The sequence below is a fragment of the Pterocles gutturalis genome, unplaced genomic scaffold (assembly GCF_000699245.1).
Source record: "Pterocles gutturalis isolate BGI_N339 unplaced genomic scaffold, ASM69924v1 scaffold11224, whole genome shotgun sequence".
Lineage (NCBI taxonomy): Eukaryota > Metazoa > Chordata > Aves > Pterocliformes > Pteroclidae > Pterocles > Pterocles gutturalis.
Window position 1 is genome coordinate 4,336 of NW_010133270.1, and position 8,569 is coordinate 12,904.

At 41.7% G+C, this 8,569-nt stretch overlaps 1 long non-coding RNA gene across 1 annotated transcript; it reads right to left on the bottom strand.

Moving 5' to 3' along the window:
* Positions 1-668: 668 nt before the first annotated feature.
* LOC104467403 lies at positions 669-5,403 on the bottom strand. Its single transcript, XR_727610.1, has 2 exons — positions 5,239-5,403; positions 669-2,435 (listed from the first exon to the last, which is right to left on the bottom strand). It is a non-coding gene; the product is annotated as an uncharacterized LOC104467403 (long non-coding RNA).
* Between the last annotated feature and the right edge of the window lie 3,166 nt (positions 5,404-8,569).

The window sequence follows — 8,569 nt, forward strand, 5'->3', positions numbered from 1 at the left end:
CTCATTTGGGAAAAAAAAGGTAAATGACTGCCCCAAGTTTCTGCTGAGCACCTCAGCTGAAGGGCTGCATTTGCAGAAGCTGTGTGCCAGCTCCCAGTAAAGTGCAGCCAGACTGACCCCACAAAGCTGAAGGCACCTGGCCCTGCTAAGGAAAGAAAAGCTCATTAGCAATTAGGTCACAAGTCAATCCAGGAGCTGGTCACTTGTAGCTTCCAAATTAGTGCTCCTCAAGGGAAGATTTAAAAAACATCAAATTGCCTCCAGAGAGACTGGCCCTTCTTAAAGGCCATTTAAGTGCAAACTAACTGTCAGTAAATAGTTATTTGAGCAGCCTGAGTCAAATTCTAAATCCAACTGACACATGGGAATAGCCAGGCAGCCACACAGGACTGTACACGCCTTCAGCCGAAGCAGGCTGCCAGGCACTGCCCCACTGCCGCCCCAGCAGCTCACAGTTGCCAAATGACCTCTGCTGCCAGCTCCCAACATTCACAAGTCGCTGTGATAAAACGAAGGCAAGAGGCTGGTACAGGGAATGGAAGGGCCTGCACACACACCACTGGGTTTTTCTCATTTTTTTTGTACTTGAGAGAAGCTGCACAGCACCAAACACTTGTGAGGGGGAATGAAATCAGACAGCTGTACAGACCACACAATTCACCTTTAACTTTAATTAAAATAGAGTTTATTAGCTTTTATTTTAATACAAACATGAGAAAGGAAAACCACCTGAAGATGTAGCATTATTTTCAAAATTGAATTGTGATCAATACCTGAAGTGCCAAGTTCCATGGATTTGGGAGCCAGGGGCTGGCATATTTGCATACAGCAAAAGGCTATATGCATCTTTTTAACAACTGAGTGCAGCCAAACTTCTGGTTACACTCAGACAGCCCTGCTCCCAAGGGCACATGGACTCGCTATTCAGTGTAAGTTTCTGGGCCTTGGCTGGAAGAGGAAGTGCACAAAACCTGTGCCATTTGGAGGGAGATCTGCTCCTAGGACAAACTGCCTAGAATCTATTTGGATCCAAGAAGGGAAGATACTACAAAGACTTTTAACAGGAAGAGTCTAATAATACTTATCCTGTTTAGAGTTGAGTTTCAGAGCCTGAAAGTAAGCTCCATTCCAAAGTCTCAGAGCAAAACCCAAGCCTCTAGAGCAGTTGCACAAGATAAAATTGACTTAGAAAAAAAAAAAAAAAGAAAAAAAAAAAGAAAAATGGGGTTTACAGAAAGCTTTTTGATAATTCTCGGTTGAACATATTTTTCAATCTACCTTGTTAGGTAGCGCAGGATTCTCAAACTCATTCCTGTCTCATTATGAATGTAAATCCCTCCCAGGAAACAAAACCCCAAGGAGAGCCAGATGGATGCACAGTATCAGCTTTAGGAACTCCACCGTATATAGCACAAGAGATCTGCAGTAGAACTCAGAGAAGCAGCACTGCACACATGCCATTCACCACTAGATTGCTACACTGTTTGGGATAGTGATGATGTTTCCAGACCAGCTTTCTCATTCAATGCCTCAGAAAAATATACAGATTGCATCTCTTTTGGAGCAATATAAGTATTAGAAAATGAGAGAAGCACCATAATTCACAAGAAATGCAGCATGGACCCTATACATTTTAATAATACATAAAACCATATATTTGCCCCCAGTCAAAACATTCAAAGTCTTTTGACAATCTCTACTGGAGTGAAGTTGGGGGTGCAGAGTTGGAATTCCTTCCTGTGGGGCAGCTCCTTGGTTATGAACAGATCACCAATAATAGCAGCTTTTAGTAGCCAAACCAGGGAAAAGCCTTCAATATGCCTCTATGCTACTGTTTTCAGCTCCAGAGTGGCTTTATACTTTAAGAGTCCCATGTTTTGTTTTGTTTTGTTAACACTGCATTGACCTGAAATACAAATGCAGTGAGATTCTGGATGACAGGGGAGAGGAGGGAAGAACAGTGTAACTATAGTCATGTGGTTAGTGTTTAAATGCTAAAATTTAGAACTACTTATTATTAAAAACCTCAAGAGTTCACAGCTATAGGCCTACATAGTAAGCAAACATCTGTGGGGGAGAGAAGGGAAGAAGTCTGGTTTTGCACCTCTGGATACATTAGAAGGAGAAGAGTTGATTTGACGAAGGTCTTGTCTTTTGCACCAATTATGCTTCTCAAGCTCTGGGTTCCCTTGGCTAGTCGACCCTCCTCTCCTCCTCTTGCTGGAAGACACCATCACCGCTGGCTTGTGTGCATGGAGTGGCTGTACTCCTCCGATTTGTATGGATGCTGGTTCATGGTGCTGCACCTTTCTCTCTCCTCAGGAGAGGATGGCATTAGATCGGCGGATACCAACTAAGTTATCAGCACTGAAAGAGCGTCTCATAGCAGCTTTTGACAAGTCTTTGTATTTGTCTTCACACAGCCGAGAGATAGCCTGGATACCATGTTCAGATACAAAATGAAAAGTACACATTAGAAAAGTTTGAACATTTCAAGGAAGCTTTTACAGTTGTAATACCAACAGAGCAGGCAGTCTGCTAGCTTTTTTTTTTTCACCTAGAATGAGAGTAAATAAGTACTACTTTGGAGGGAAAATATTAATGGAGTCTGTCCCCACACTAACAAGAACCCTATCCATCAGAAAGTAAGACAAAGGTGAGTGGTTTCCACATCTAAGTATCTTCATTGTTTTACCAGTTTCACTATCTAATGGAAAACTTGGATCCATTTCAGACTTACGGGTTTGTGAAAGTTATGTTCAAAATTGCATCTAGGAGCTAGGTCTGGTGCATGCAGCAGCACACAAAAAATTATTTTCACAGTATAAAAGCACACACAGCCATTTCTATGAGAGAAAAGGTTCAGACTGAAAAGGTTTTTGCACTCCCTCGGGCACCTTGCCCTTCGCCACTCAGTGGAAGTGAGCCCAGGAAATGAAGTTCTCCTAGGATGTCCTTTTTGCCTTTACCTTCTCTACACCCTCCCCCCAACATGCTTTTTCACTCACTCACATGGTCAGGGTCCTGAAGAGGTCTGAGAAAAGAGGGCAGCCCACTGGTCGAAGGCATGGCAATAGCCATGGCACTTTAATACAGCTATTAAATATCAGCATAAATGGACAACTTAGTATTTAACTGCTTTTTCACCCATTTACTGGCTTACCTCTACTCTGCTTATCTGGCTAGTCAAACAGCCTTTATTCTGCTGCAGCTATTCTTGTTACAAGCCTAATTAGTTAAATCCTAATAATACATGATTGTCCAGAAAACTCCATGTGTCCTCCTCTGCAAAGCCCATTTCTGATTGGAGCCTTCAGGCATTATCAATAAATAAGGATACCTATAATAAGAGTCTGAACTGAATCTCAGTCCTGAATATTTACTTCCATTAACAATTTACCACCTATCACCAGATGAACTTTCAGAGTCCTGCAATCAGCTACAAGCCTGCACCTTCCCTTTAAGGCAGCACCCATTCAGCACAGCCCAGTGTTCTGGAAGTTCAAAAGGTGAAAAGCACTCTGAGCATGAATAAACTTCTAAGTGTATTTTAAAATAATTATTTACATTTATTTCTGCCGACCTTCTGGAGGCATGCATTTGGCTCAAGAGTGGCATTCTTTGAGACACTGGCTGCATGAGCTCCCAGTGCAAGACCAGACAGACTCTCCATCCTGTTTTAATGCTAGCACATCAATCATAAAGCAACCTGTGTTGACATATTTAGCCCCAGTCACCCATATGGTGTAAATCAGTTTTCAGTCCCTGGAATACTAATTCACTGCTTCATACAGGCTCCTATTAACTGCTCATGTGCTTCTAACTGAAAGGCAGAATTAAAAATTTTAGCAAACGCTTCAAATATTCATCAAGTTTTAGAATTAAAAACCGAAAATGTCCTATTACATGCATTAGTAAGTGCATTATGGCAAATCACATACTGTACTGGAAATTACTCTGGTTTTAAATACCAAGAACCAGCAAAGAAGAAACAAAACAGGCTCACAATCTGTAAATCATCCACTTATGCCTGGGCACTGAGCAGTTCAGTAAACAATTTCCTGTGGAATATGAACTGCCCTACAACCACATTTACAATTAGTGACAGTGTTAGCTTAAAGTGCAAGTAACAATGGTGAGACAAAGCAGAAGAGCTGCACTGCTTAACTTTAAATAGAAGAATCTGTAGGCATATCATACCTATCATTCCAAAGGACCAGGAGGGATCACACACCCAAAGCTCAGCCACTTCTGGGATGAAATAAAAAAACCTGGCACTTGGCAGAATTATTGGGGGTGGACAATATAAGCCAAGAATACACACCCCTCTTTGAAAGGGGTTATGCTATCAGTGTACACAGGGCCTGCGGTAATGGCTTTGTTTAAAGGTCAACAAAACACCATCCAGAGTCATCCTTTAAACCTGGACAGATGAAAGGCTGCATTGATCCAACAAGAAATTTTGCCTGGGAACCCAGGTAATTTAGATATTTTCAAAATGTCTTACATATCTCCAACAACTAGGAAGACTGACTCTGCAAAAGTTCAAGTTTTTTTTTTTAAATGAGCCTTCATACCAAAGAAGGCTGCGGGGACTCACAGAAGGGGCCAGTAATCGGTATTTACACTCCTCTGGACATTCTGAGGGACTCCTAAGGAGTGGCCATTGCAGAAGTTTATCTGAAAGCAACATTTCATCAAAAAGGTGAGGGTCTAGAAGTTGTGAAAAGAAATATATTCTAATTTCTGCAGCTGTCCCTAGACAAATGGTTTATTAAACCATGAGAGCAGTAAGAGTGCTCCCTCTAAATCTAAAAGCAGCTGTGCAGTGGGATGCAGTGGGAAACCTTCAGCTGGTAGTATTTAGAAAGGTCTGAGTGTGACTGTCTCTAGGTGCCTGGAATACAGACTGTGACCAGGGAAGGACAGACAATCCATTACATATGACACTAATCCTTTCAATCTTAAGTAGCCTAGCTGAGCTACAGTTCCCAAAATAACATCCATTTTATTTTGTGATCTGCTAGACTTCCATAATCTCTGTCCCTTCCTTTCCTCAGAATACTAGGCGTGGTTTTAGAAGTGCTAACTGTAGTTATAAAGGGGTTAAATTAGCCTGTAATACACTAATCTAAAAGCTTTTTAGTTTTTCTGACTGCCACTTAATATGATTAGCAACAGATGCTCTTACTACACAGGCAGACAGAGTGCACTGTTCAGCCAATCTCAGACCATTACCTCCAGTTTCTGTGCTCTCTCTTTACTGAGAGGCTCCAGCAGAAAGCTCAGGTTATTGTCATCTGCTAGGGAGCGAAGATCGAAGTAGTATTTGGCGTAAACACTGGCAGGAACATTGATATTAAACTGCAGTAGCTCCAAGAAGTGTCTTTCCATCTCGTTCCTAGGAGGTGTAAGGGAGAGAAGACAAAGGAAAAAAAGATTGTTTTAGCTGGCTGAAAACACTGAAGAGACCTCAAGCTTGCTTTTAAAACCAGCAACTTTGAAATAGTCATCGAGAGGTCTGCTTTATTAGTTTTAAGAGACAGGTCATTCACTAGTGCTCAAAACAAGGTGCAGCTTTTGAGTCCTGGCACCTCCAGCTCAGAGAGAAAGGTAGTGCCCTGTCTTGCACTCACTCGGCTGACTGGGGAGGTTCATTCTTCAGAGTTCCATTAGTGCAGCTGTACAATTCATGTGCCATTCTCACTCTCATACGGCCCCACACTATAGTGATCAGATGAAAGGAATGATGTATGCTGTTTATTAGCTCTGAAGAACTTGCAGACATTTTCACCAGGCTGATAACAGGAAGGGGGTTTATTGAAGTAGAGGCAGACTAACAAAAGGAGTAGGCAGATCACCACGGCAACAAATGGATCTATGAAGAGCTGCTGCTATTATCTCCCAGAAAAAAGCCTCTTGAAGCAACATGGATTCATCTCCAATAAATAAATAAATAAGCAGCATTAGGTGGGAGAAGGAATTTTCTCCTCAATAGCATTAGGCAGGATAACAAAGTATTATGTCAAAGGGCACTGTCCAGTTTTTACTCACTCCTCTATTTGCACTGGGCAGGATATTTGCAGGAAAGTGGGGAGAGAGCCACGACATAACAAAGGCTGCTTCAGCTACTGTACTGTGGTCAGCTAACTCGGAAATGTTCTACAAAGGAAAAGCAACCTTTTACAAATCAACCTAAATGAAACTGGTGGTAACCAAACCAGGTAATTCAGTTCAACACTCACTCACACTGACTGTTCCTGCTGGTAGCAGACCCGTGTCTACAGAATTTAGTGGCTGTATGGGCCAACTGTGAAGACACCAGAAGGTAAGTTGCACAAATTCAGTGCTAAGGCTGTTCTTGGTTTTTTTGGGAGCTTTTAACATGGATGTTTTACCTATTGCAGGGGGAAATAAATCAAGGAATCATGCAGGTTGTGTCCTGTATTGGATGGCCAGTCTCAATGTGAATAGCAGCTTTATGCTTGTTTCTAGATGGTGGACTTGAGTACCATTGAACCTACTGCCAAAATTAATTTCCTGTTCATATGGTCATAAGCCTATAGACATGTAAATCAGATAATGTTTTGATGATCAGCCGATCAGAGCTTGATTTGCTCTGTGAATAAATGCTCTTCACTGCCCCTTTTGTCCTCACTACACTAATACATTTTAATTGTGTAAAAATACAATTCTTCATTGGATTAACAAGTCTATTAACAGTGGTTTAAAACCTGGGAAAGGATAATGCCCATGTGCTTTCTGTGCCTTACTTACAAATATATGTAGCAAAAAGAATGAACAGCATGTGTCCCCTTACAAGCAATCATTGCAAAATTAGCAGCTGCACAGTTAATTTTTCAGTCATTATGGATTCACTCTCATCAAAGCAAGCAAGTTTTGACAAAGGATGACTTCTAAATATCAATTTAATTTCCTTTGATTTTTTTTGCCATTAGAAATAAGTAAAACAAAACACTCCCCACACCCCCACAAAAAACCCAACACCCTTTCAGTAAAAAAATCCACCTTTGCTTTAGTCAAAGGAGAAAGGGCTTGTGACAGAAAAAAATTAGATCAACACTTTACCTATGTTGAGTAGGAAAAGGCTAAGGCAAATTAACTCAGCTGCCAATCGCAAGGCCTGGGTCATGTATCCTTCAACTAACTTTAACCCACTAGCAGTTTCTCTAAGAGCCGCACAGCTCACACTGCTAACAGCGTTGTGAGGTGGAGCTGCCAGACAAGTGTCTTTAAGCAGTAAGGAGAGTGTTGGGTGGGGACGAGGTGCACCTACGCTGCCTTCAGAAGAGGTGCCTGGCTTGCACACACACAGATTTGCAAATTGGGTGAACTAAAACAGATAAAAACCCTGCTGCCAGTTCTAGAGTGGTGTGACTGCCCTGCTTGGCTTGCAGTGGCTCAACAAGAGCATGCATCAGGTTAGTGAGATCATTCTAGATATGTAGAGACAAAAGGAAAATTCACAGAAAGTTCACAAACAAAACTTGCCACCAGTCCTTGAAAACAGGCCTTTATTGCACAGGAATGGCCCACCCAGGGAGCGATACCTGGTAGAGTCCTGCCAGGCAGTCTTTAGCTGGGGAGCTGTTGGGGTTTTGGGTGGGTTTTTTGGCAGCAACACCAGCCATCTCCAACATTAGAATGCAACCATGCCTGAAATCCTTTGCCAATTGTTTTCTCTCAGAAACACTTGTATTCAGAATACCTAATTCTCACCATCAAGTGACATTTAAAAAACGTTGGAATGACTAAAGCGGACAACTGTAGTACTAACTATTAAGTTTATAAATCTGCTTTTCAATTTTGCTGAGTATTTTAAGCAGTTTTTCAAAGTCCTGATCACGGTGATGTTATCCAACCTAGGAGCAGTGAAGTCTGACAAGTTGCAGCAGTTGTGGGGCGTGGGATGGACACCCCTGGGCCACTGTCATAAGAGAGTTGTACAGTTTCTGCCCCTACCTAAATTCAAAAGTTCTAAGTCATTTCAAATAAGATGCGGTTACAAAAATCCCATCTTCAAATTGGGGGAAAAAATAAGCCTAAATTCAGTCTACGTTCCCTACCACCATCGTTGCTTTGAAATTGTAAGTAGACAATTTCAGGAGACCCAGCGTCTGCAACAGAGAATAAACATCCTGCTTGTTACAGATATTTTCAGTGCTATCAATTTGATTTGTCCCAAATAGGGTCAGAAGAAGAGACATCAAAAAGAGCAAGATGTATACTCCAGCACTCCTAGCATCACTGACCCCACTTCAGCCATCTCAGACTTATTTGCAGCAATGCTTCAAGTATGTTCCTCAGATAGATGAGCACTCTGAGCCAGGCTGAGTGAAGATGTACATTGTATAAAAATCAGTAATTATGCTTTCCTGAAAGCATGGCTGGCATAGCCCTGCATTTGGAGACAAAGAACTCCCAGGCAAGGGGTATGTATTAAAGAAGGTACTATGTTTGCTGTTGCTGTTTGCAATGTGAAATAACTTGAATAGCAAAAGCTGTTTTGGTGCAAATAACTCCCCCATTTTTAGAAAAGCCACCTCCT